Source organism: Centropristis striata, chromosome 9, assembly GCF_030273125.1.
Source record: "Centropristis striata isolate RG_2023a ecotype Rhode Island chromosome 9, C.striata_1.0, whole genome shotgun sequence".
Taxonomy (NCBI): domain Eukaryota; kingdom Metazoa; phylum Chordata; class Actinopteri; order Perciformes; family Serranidae; genus Centropristis; species Centropristis striata.
In genome coordinates this window covers 29,170,560-29,179,914 of record NC_081525.1, presented here as the reverse complement: position 1 = coordinate 29,179,914, position 9,355 = coordinate 29,170,560, and positions in this window count along the sequence as shown.

Genomic DNA, 9,355 nt, shown 5'->3' with positions numbered 1-9,355 from the left:
TCCAGGCAATAATGACATTTTTCAACATAACTGAGTAAACCATTTAGTTCCATATAAACATAATTTTGAGTTGCATATGCTGTGGGTCAACATCTGAATCACTCTACTCTCCTCACAGTCTTTTGTCATGAGCAAAAAGTTCAGTCTCTCAGGGGGGACTGCTGCTCCGTAGAAGTTACTGGAGTGGTACAAGCTGTTAGATTGCTCGACAACTGCGGAGTCTCTAACGTACCACTTTCCTGATTTTAAGCTACCACAGGTCAGCCCAGCACTTGTTTTGAGGTCATGTCTTCAGCCAAGCTCTTCCAGGACATGACTGCACACACCACTTCCTTTGAGCTGAGAAACAACCCACCGTGTTGTTTTCTCTGTAATTTGAACCACATGAGAATGAAACTGAAGGATCAATCCTATGGCTAAGGGTCATCCCCACAGTGCCTTATTAGTGGAAAAAGGTCATTAGTGTAACAAAGAAAATCTTTAGTGTCAGCAAAGAAACTCGCTTAGAGCCACTGAGAGTGGAGCAAAGTTACATCACTGGACCGGCTTAAAGCATCGGACTGGATTCTTTCTCAGCGAGCGCAAGGTGCCTCTAAATCCATCCTCTGGTCTGAGTGTCAGCCAGAGAGCCATTCCCAGCAAACCAAAAGTAAATTGAAACTGAATGTGACTGTGAAATCCAACCCGAAACATCATCGACACATCTGTGTGGTATTAGTCTTTATATCAAAACATTAAAATGACTTACAAATATTTTAAAACTTGTTAAAAGGACATAAAGTCTATGGTTTAAATTAGTGAAAACCACTGTACATCCTCTGCAGGATTTAACAGAGCTTGAACTTGCCTGATAATGACACCATTTTGAAGTTTTCTTCTGTATCAAAGTAATCCAGTGACAGTTGACTTTACATCCATTGGGTACAATGCAAACAGGAACCGCTAATAACTAATTCAGCATACATTTAATAGCGCCAATTTGCCAAAATTGAACAAAAATTAGGCAAACAGACTGGGCTCTAGCAGGAGCTAACAATATTTTTAAATAAAATATCTTCTTGTGTCACTACTCTTCTAATGCACAATATGGGTGAAAAATGATCCATATCCATGTTTTAGCTAAGTAGCTTGCTAAGCTAACTACTTAGCTAACTTCTTGGCTAAGTAGTTAGCTTAGCAAGCTACTTAGCCAAGCAGTTAGCTATGTAATAATACAAAAACGTTTTTTCTTCATAAAGTATGAGAGGCAAAATGGAAATAATGATCAGTTGTTATCAAAAACAAGATATTTAAAGAATACTTGGAATATTCATTCATAAGTTGATATAAAAGACAGAGCACAGAAACCCACAGCAAGCATTAAATAACATGGGAAATGAATGTGGGTTAATGGTGATTGGCATCCAATCCACTTGCTGGATTGAAACTAAAATCTCCACTTGTGAAATAAAATAATAATCACTTTTCCATCCATTTTCTACTGTGCTTACCTTCTATTCTTTTGGTGTTTGAGAGAGCCTAAAAGCTTCTCTCAGCTGCACACCTTCTCCAACAACTAACACCACACCCAGAAATCTTGCTGCATCTATTATTATGTCAATTTTCGAGTCGAGTTTCTTTCTATTCCAGCAGTAATTTAATTACCATTGTCTGAAAGGCCAAAACTTTACCTGATCCTTGCAAAAGTAAACTTACTCATGCTTCCAGACTGACTTGTCCTCCTTACCTTCCTGTCACACTGTACCTGGTCTTACTGCACCTACTTCCTCCTGCTTGTGTCTTTTCTTAGAGCTAGCCTTAATTATTTTTGCCCCCTTTACTCTCTTTGGACAGTAAGTCTCCAATGCTGCATGATTCCCTGTGGAAAGTAGTAAACATCCACGTCCTTTCTCTCATTCTCCATCCCATTCATTAATCCCACATTAACCACATGGGGCAAAAATCACTCCTGCCCACAAACAAACTGACAACAGCTCTTATACTGTTGCGGCTTGGAAACATACTGCCTCACAGGGTTTGACACGGGGTCCAAAAACACACTCGTATGCATATTCCAAATTAACGAGACAAAAAAAAACGTAGTCTTAAACTTTAAACTCTAACCTTTTCATTTCGTTGTTCTCTGTCATCATTTTAAGGGCCTTAAATCTCCTTGCATCCTCCCTTAAAATAGAAAAACAACTTTTTCAGTGTTGCACTATCCATGTTTTTTGCAAATACAGTTGGCAGGGAATTTTGTGTAAGGGGTGGTTCTGATGATGGTAGTAGGGGGGTGATGTGGGCTCCAGACATGGCATTATAAACAGATTCATATAAATATCCACACTTGCACATTTGCATGCATATTCACAAACACATGCACATTGCACATGTATAAATTATGCCAAACGGAGATTTAATTATCCCTGTGGGGAAATTAAATATACATATGTACACATACGAGCATGTTTAAACACATACACAAGCAGCCACACATAAACAGAGTATTTATTTCTGTTTGCCTGCTTTTGATCCAGTGGGCTAACAGACGCCTCTGTGTCCTTCTCTCAGCGAAGCCAGTTTATACAGCGTCTGATTTATGAGGCTGCTGCATGCAGCCAAAACAACGCCTCTGACCTCTTTTCCCACAGTGCTCTCCTCCTATGTCTATCAGGAGACACTGAGGAGAGAATCTTTTTAATAGTTGGTGCAATATCAGTAAACCTGTGTCAAACCGTGTTTGCAAAAACACTTTGGACAGGGTTTTGGCATACTGGAGTGGCAGAATTTTCTGTGTACGACAACACAAATAGAGCCAGAAAGCTTAGATGACTTCAAGACTATTTATAATGCATTTACCACACACAATCTTAATTACCCCGATGCAGTAAATTATATCTATCTCAGACAAGTCAAGCTCACAAGATAACAGGGAATGGGACTGAGAGGGAGACTGGAGTCGATTCTAAAAGAGTGATGGATACAGGGCTGGGCTGAGAAACAGAAAAGAGATTCTGGAAGAGACTTCAGAGCTAGAAACAGGCAACGTCTAAAAAAACACAAAAACAAGTCCTGCATGAGATTCAGTAGAAAATAAGACTCAAAAGGAGTCTGTTTGTTACTGAAAACATGAGTAAATGCAGACAGGAAGAACAAACTGGTACAGTAAGGATGAGTTCAATATGCTGAGAGACTGTCCTGCCTCTAAAAAAAAAGAAAAGCCCATAGGTCTTTTACACTGCAACTTAAAATGACCAATATTTACGTTTGTAGTGAATTGCACCCTCTAGTGGCCTAGTAATTATTGTGTAAATTAACATGCTTTATGTTATCAACGTAACTACCTCACTTCCAGCTATTATGTCCATTTATTTTACTTTTTAAACTTTTTTTTGCTATGACAAGCCATATATTTTTGTAAAGGGAATAGTTTTGATGCTTAAACCGTCAAAAATGTGATTGTTTGTGATCTTTAACGTGTTTAAAAGGGTGACTGTTGCATTTAGGTGTGCACATTTTCTAAATGTTTCTGTGGGTTGTTTTAGAGGGGAGGAACAAACTACATGGTTGTATATCTATATAGAGAGTGGGAATGCATGCATTACTTGACATTTTACACAGGGGGGATGAGCTTAAACTGACCACTGTACTGAGACTTCCAGATAGAGCTTGATAGACGCTTGTTACAGAAAAATCATTAATATAAGTAAATAAAAATGTCCTCTAAAGGGCTTTAATTTGGGGAAAATTAGCACAAACAAACAAACAAACAAAAATTACATCTCAAATTAAAATGTCTGATGAATCTGTGGGGGAATCTTTGTCTTGCGATCTTTGACTATTTCAGCTTTTCGAAATTGTTTTGATTTTCTAGATGTTTTCATCGTCTTTTGTCGAGTGGAACTCTTGACTCTTGAGTGATCCATCTTCATGTGTTTTCACTTATTGTAAGAGAAAACTCTCCAAACACTAATACAATATTAAATCTCTTGCTGTGATGGACTCCATTTGTAGTTCAGAGCGTGCTGTGGAGCCAAGGCTGACTGATGTGGGCTACAGTTTGCAGGAGAGCCTCGTGGGTACGCCGTGTTTTCTGATGTTGGCCGAACACAAAAGTAATAGAGACCAACAATAGACCTCAGAGGGATTTTGCATCATGAACATGGGTGTGAAGGGTCATTAGGGGTCAAACAGACCCCCCCCACCCTTCCCAATGATTCACAGTTGATATGTCCACACCTCCCACTCACTCGCTTCTTTTTCTCCTGATCTCTTGCCATCTTTTCCCCACTGGTGGCTAACTCTTTCCATCCCTGTCTCCAGTGCCATTTACTCTCAGACTATTTATCTGTAAACACATGCACACATAGTGTATGTGTCCAGAATCACACAAAGCCAAACATCACAGAATCACATCAAGACGCTTATCAAAAACACATGTCCAGGGTGGAACTTCCCTTAGATCTGCAAATTAATACAGAAAAAAAATCTAAATATTATGTTCTTGATTATGAGCGCTGAAAAACTAATGAGCAACAACAGCAAAAAATGAAACGCTTCACAATTCTGTTTCCTCAATCTTGCCTACAGCTGGGAAACAAAAATCAACCCCAAGTCACCTCAATTTCTCCTCTCAAAGAGTGAGGAGATTTAGCAGAATTACTGGAAATTACATGTTGAATTAAAAGCCCATTTTATCTAAAAACAGAAGGGCCTGAGACAGAGACACAATAATACGGAGTGCTGGCAAAAGCTCTCTGTTGGCTTAACTACTCCTGACATCCTGCACAATTTCACATTACTTTATTGTTTCAGTCAAATGGCTTTTTTCCCCCTCCTTAGCTTTTCTCTTAATTTCTCAACTCTTCTTTTAATGGATGTCATTTGTCAAAAGGAAGAGAGATAAACATACTTTTAGCTATGGGATTTTAAAAGGGGAAGACACTAGCTTTTTTTTTCTCTCCCCAAACTTTTTGGATTAGTGTTGTTAACTCTTCTATTTTCACATAATGATTCTTAATTCTGGTCCCTTTCTACAGAATCTCCCAGTGAAGCTCTCGGGCTGCCGTCCAGAATGACAGTCTGTTTGTAAATGGAACTGTCCACCCTGCACTCATGCAGTAGTCTCACACACAAACACACTCACTCCATCACACTGTGCATGCTGACCCACGCACACTGACAGAGAGCCATATTCCCACACACACATTCATACTACACATGCTGACCCACCCACACAACCACCCACCGTACACACACACACGCACGCACGCACACACACACACACACACACACACACACACACACACACACACATCCTTGTACTTCTATCTTTGTGAGGACCCTCATTGGAATAGTGAATTCCCTAGCCCCTTACCCTAACCTTCACCATAGGGCTGGGCGATAGACCAAAAGTCATATCCCGATAAATTTATGCTGAATATCAATATATGATATATATCGCAATATTTTTATCGCAAAGTGAGAGCAAATGTTCAGTCAAAGTCAAAACTAAATATGACATGTCACAAGTAGTTTTATTGAAAGTGTTTATTTAAGTGAACATAAATACTGTATAACAACAGGAGTACCTTTTTTTTTAAATCAAAGCTCCATAAAGTGCACATTTAGAAAAAAAAACTGAATAAAAATGTGAAATAATGAAATAAAAATAGGCCATTCTTTTTCTGAAATAAATATATTTATATGAGAAAAGAATATCAAACATTGCAAAATAACTAAATATGACAAATCCTAGAAATGGCAGCATTTATATATTAAGAAAGAAAAAAAATGTAACTATATCGATATATGCAATATGGTCTAATTCCATATCACATTTAAAAATATATCGATATATTGCCCAGCCCTACTTCACCATCACAACTAAATGCCCAACCCTAACCCGAACATAAACCTAATATTTACCTTGACCCTAAAGCAAAGTCTGAACACTCAAAAAAGCCTTTAAAGAAGTGAGGACTGGCCTAAATGTCCAAAAAAATGTCCTCACTCTGTTGGTTAAAAACATGTTGCGGTCCTCACTATGTAGGAAGTACAAGAACACACACACACACACACACACACACACACACACATTATGTTGAACGTGATGAACTGTGCTTGACTTGTGCAATCTGCTCCTTTAGATGGCCCACACCTCATGTTACAGTTAATTATGAGTGCGCTGAATCACAAAGTGTGTTTACATTCACTCTAATGCTGCAGTGATTGCATTAAAGATAACTGGATTAAGAGCAGGGTTCTTTTGAAATACCCTTTTTTCTCTGTTATTTAAGTTGGTTACCATGTGGTGTTTTGATTCCGCGTACTCGCTGCTTACCTCATGACGTAAAACAGATGCAAAGCGATGTGTTTAATAAAAAAGCGGAATGGCTCGAGGTGGAGGAAAAATAAAAGTTGCTTTCTGCAGCGACAGAGAAACAGCTGTTGCAACACAGCAATGTAGCATAGCTTGAGTTAAGTCACAAATTAGTCAGAGCGACAAACATCAACAAAGTCCCTCAATTTCCTCATTATGTTTTTCTGTCATTAGCCTGTAGGCTTGCACACAACTAGACAAGTCTCACAGGAAGAATTTACTCAAGTACAATTTTGAGTGGTGTCATTTCATTTTATTAACCCATAAGAATCCATGGTGACACCCGTGTAACAAACAATTTTAAATCTTCTTTAATCTCCCATATTCAGCTTTATACTTCACCTTAACTCATTAAATCCCTATAAGTGACATATACTCAACACCCTGGTGTAGTGGTCATGGGACTTTGACAAGAAGTGACTTCTCCAAAATATGGGTGTGACTGGAAACAGAAATTTCAAAAAGCTTATTTTTTTGTTACAAGGCTAAGTTTAAACCCATTTAACAATTCTTATCTGTAAATAGGGTGTCCTGTATTGTATTTAACTTGTTCTGACAATATTTCCTGAAGAAATTAAAGTCACATTTTTTATATATGATATGGAGATGCAAAGAAAAAGGCAAATTTGTGTTTCTGTAAGCAGAAAATGTGTCTAGTTTTTTTTTTTTTTTTAAATAATAAATATCATAAACATAAATACCATAAATGCCCAATGTAACTTATATGTCACATCACAGATCTTTGACATTTAGAGGTAGTATTTTTTTTAAAACATCATAAATGTGTTCTATGTGGTCCACTTGGTCTGTAGTATATCCCCCATGATTTTCCTTTAAGGATAACCGGGTCTGGGTTCTTATGGGTTAACTGCACATGTCTACTCCATTACATTCCAGAAGGAAATATTAAACCTTTAGCTTTACTACATTTGAGTTATAGTTTAGTTAAGATCAGCATTTAGAGTCAACGTGTCCTCATACAACTGTTTGTATTCTACAGTGGCACGAAAAAGAAATGTCCTGGTTTTGTCCACTGTTTATCATAAATGTGATCTGATCTGCACCTAAAGTCTTCAAGATTACTTTATAACCCCTTCTAGTCTTATGCAAATCGACAATTCTTGATCGTAGGTCTTCTGAGATTTATTTTGTTGCGGTGCATGGTTCACATTAACAGATGCAAACTTAAAAAGAGTGTTAGTTATAGGTGAAAGTACACCTCACTTAAATCTTGTTTCATTGATTGGACTCCAATTAGCTCTTGATGGAGTCAGTAGCTTAAGGGTTCATTGACTTTTACCACCAGCAACATAAATGTTTCATGGGTGTGTTCAGTAAAAATATTCAATATCATAATTGTTTGTGTGGTATTAGGTTACACACAAACACATTGTGTTTGTCTATACATGGAACTTAGAGCCAGATCAGATCACATTTTGTGACAAATTATTGCAGAACATTAGGTCATTTCAATGGGTTCACATACTTTTTCTGGCCACTGCTATATTCTAAAAATGACCGTTCTTTTTTAAACGTGATCATTTGAAGTTTTAAACACATAGTTGAGGTTGTGTAGAGAAACAACTTGGTTATTTAGGCAACAAACAGTTTGGTTTAGAAAAAAGATCATAATTTGGGTTGAAATAACTACTTGTGTATGTGACATAGTTAAGTAGGTGACATAGAACGTGACATGGCTGTATGCAGAAGTGAATTTACAAGTTAACTTGTTTGTGTCACTTGCTTTTACAGGTAGCATGAACTCTGGCCTGCTGAGTGAAATTCCTGTATCTTTTCTATCTCCTGGCTCAAATTTGGTTTTTATATGAATTAAAGGTAATTTCTGTTCCACAGGTATAGGCAGGACTGGTTCTAGGCAGCATATATGAGGGGGCAGTCAGAAATGTGAAGGGGGCATCATGTGTACACATCATTCTCCAGCACCTTTTTTTTCCTGTGCTAAAGCTAACGATGCTTTCTTCACTGAAAGGGGTCTATGTGTCCAACCCCAACCTGGAGAAGTGGATTGCACTTTGTCAGGCCTCTATTTTCAGACCTGAAGACTAGGCTCCTGCTGGTTTAGCTCCTAAGGTCACTGAGACACGCAACCCCCTGACCACAATAAGGTGGCAATCCCTCAGGGGGGAAACTGAAAAATAAAAATGAATTAATAAAATAAAATAAAACATCCTTCATCCGGATTTCAACTAACAATCGTGTATCGTGTGTCCCTTTTTCGGGGGATTTTTCTGCTAGTGCAGATAATTTTGTCAAATTGTAATGGATATTAATTTTGTCAGTATATTAAAATGTGCTTTCTCACATTCTAAAATTTTTATTTGAGGGGGCAAGACATTTATTTAAGGGGGCTCGGCCCTCTCTTCCCCCAGCGTAGAGCCGGCCTCGGGTATAGGTACAAACTGTGATTGAGAACAGCCTGATTAAATACAGTCATTTGTTATAGACTGTTGCACTCGAAAAATAGTTCACCTTAAACTCACACGTATACTTCTTTACAACTTCTAGACAGTACTTCTGTACTTTTCCTTGAGTAAAATTCAGGACATTTACTCAACTATGCCCTGTAGTGTTGATGCTTTTACAAAAGAGTAGGAGTCAGGTCACAAACTATGTAAATGCCTTTACTTAAGTTAACCTTTATAAAGTTATCCAATATTTGTTTGGGCACATGTAAACATGGTGGCGATCGAAAAATACTTACTGCTACTTTTCTCAGCAAAAAAAACATATAAATCAAATTCCTGTGACCTGCAGTACAGTTCTACAATGCGCGGGCTGCTCTGCCCCCCTGCCACAGGATTTCAGTAAGCAGAAATATAGCGAGCTGAAGAGGCCTCTCTCCTCCTACGTAGTCTGGCTAAAACCGCCTGAGACAAGCTGGTTAATGACCTGAAATTCTGGAGGGTGCAGGATGGCACATCCGTCTTTCACTCTCCTACTTTCTCTCTCTTGCACACCCTGCTTCTGCCCTTT